The sequence below is a fragment of the Phodopus roborovskii genome, unplaced genomic scaffold, assembly GCF_943737965.1.
Source record: "Phodopus roborovskii unplaced genomic scaffold, PHOROB, whole genome shotgun sequence".
NCBI lineage: Eukaryota > Metazoa > Chordata > Mammalia > Rodentia > Cricetidae > Phodopus > Phodopus roborovskii.
The window spans coordinates 1,093,568-1,095,885 of NW_026126605.1; the positions used below are offsets into that span (position 1 = coordinate 1,093,568).

Below are 2,318 nucleotides of genomic sequence, written 5' to 3' on the forward strand. Positions count from 1 at the left end.
TTGATTCTATTGGATAATAACAACAACAACAAAATAAAACTGTCCTTGCCCTGTATAATGCACTATTAATGACGTTTTTTTACCTTGGTAATATGATTTCTATGTCAGATCTAACTGAACACTGAGTTTTTTGCATCAAGAGTATCATTTTAAACTTTATATTATAAAGAAAATGTATGTGTGATTTACTTTTGTTTGCAAAGCTTACATTCTTATTCTTTTTTTTTTTTTTTTTTTTTTTTTTGGTACCAAAATTCTTTATTTGAAGAAATGGTACAAATTAAAGAACTTAAGCAGATGTTTTGGTGAGACTTATAGAAAAGGTAATGGCAGCCCAACATGCAAGCACTGTCTCATGGACCAGTGAGATCACGGTGGCTTTGGGGAAATCAGCTTAGCTCTCACTGTGTCCCAGGGTGTGCTTGTCAAAGAGATATTCTGCTATGCCAGATTCAGGGGCTCTCATCTTGTGCAAGTTGGTCACGTGGTCACCCAGTTCTTTGATGGACTTCACCTGCTCTTTCAGGTAATGTGTCTCAATGAAGTCACACGAGTGGGGGTCATTTTTGTCAGTAGCCAGTTTGTGCAGTTACAGTAGTGACTGATTCACACTCTTTTCTAAGTGCAGTGCACACTCCATTGCAGTCAGCTCGCTCTCCCAGTCATCACTGTCTGGTTTCTTGATGTCCTGCAGGAAGATTCGGCCGCCTCGTTGGTTCTGCAGCTTCATCAGTTTCTCAGCGTGTTCCCTCTCCTCATGAGACTGGTGGAGAAAGTATTTGGCAAAGTTCTTCAGAGCCACATCATCCCAGTCGAAGTAGCAAGACATAGACAGACTTAGGAGGCGTACAGTTCCAGGTTGATCTGGTGGTTGATGGCAGCCTCCGAGTCCTGGTGGTAGTTCTGGCACACTTGCAAGGGAGACGCTGTGGTCAGGGCAGTGCTGGTCATGGCGACAGCGGACGGTGGCAATGCTGGAGCAGCTGAGGGAAGAGGTTGCAAAGGGCTCTGTCCCATAGCAGCCAGCTGGGGTCGGAGGGGTCGAGCGCCAGATTCCCTTCAAGCACTGTTGAAGCAGGAAACCACGGCGACTCTGGTCGAGAACGTCTGGCCCTTACATTCTTATTCTTAATTTTGTCTTTCTTCTGTGGAAAAGCAAAGACTACTTTCTGTAGATAAGAAAAACATGGGAGAGTTATTTTAATTTTAAAATACTAGATAAAGACTATTTTGATATCTGTCTAATTTATTATAGGTAGCAATAAGCTGGAATGAATGAAAAAATAGATGGAACACTTCCAGGTGATACTTCAAACTCTGAATCAGTGTCTGACATGCATGCTCAGGGAAATTTATATGTCAACTGATAACTATCAATTTTTATTTAGTTTTTCAGTGGCTACAAATAGATGTCAAAATATATTCTTCCCATACTTAGTAAACCATTTGCTATTCTCCTGGGGTACATGTGTGACAGCTGAAGACACTTTGTTATGAGTAGGGTTTTTCCCCTCCGGTCTTGTCCCACTACCATGCCAGCCCCAAATAACACACAGAGACTCTGTATTAAATATAATTCTGTTGGCCAGTTACCACTTTCTTAATGGCTAGCTCTGTCTTAAATATTAACCCATTTCTATTAATCTAATTATTTCCACATGATTCCATCATACCGGAGAGAGGGGCCAGTGCTCTCTCCAGTCTCTCTATGTTGACTCCTCCCTACTCCTTCCTGGAATCCTCCTTGCCTCCTAGTCCTGCCTATCTTCCTTTCCTATTGGCCAACAGTGCTTTATTCATTAACCAATAAGAGAAACATATTTACAGAATGACATCTCCCATCATCTCCTCTTTAATGTCTAAAATAAAAGGAAGGGTTTTAACCTTAGCATAGCAAAATATATCACACAACAGTTATCAAATAAGAATCACAGTTAACAATATTTAGTCCATTAACATTTAATAAGACTTAAAGAAAATATTCTATCATCTATCCTATCTTTGTGAGTCTAAAGTCTTATATGTAACATCTTTAATCCTAACTAAGGAAAACTATAACCATAACTATCTGTCTTCAGCTCTTTCAAATACCACAGAAGCATAATATATAGACTCTAGAAATGACAGAGACAACTCACTGCCTGGTCAGTCACCCGAAGTTCTTCTGTAATCTTCCATGTTCAGTCCATAGGCCATAGTGTGTCTGGCAGACTCCTCAGCAAAGCAGGAAAGTTTAAACTGTCTTCTTGTATTGGCAGTTTGTCAGTCACTTTTCTCTGTGTCCTGCAGACTGTCTGGTAGTCTCTTCCATGAAGCAG

The 2,318-nt window shown here is 40.5% G+C and overlaps 1 pseudogene; it reads right to left on the minus strand.

Moving 5' to 3' along the window:
- Positions 1–226: 226 nt before the first annotated feature.
- LOC127237558 (ferritin heavy chain-like) lies at positions 227–966 on the minus strand (annotated as a pseudogene).
- Between the last annotated feature and the right edge of the window lie 1,352 nt (positions 967–2,318).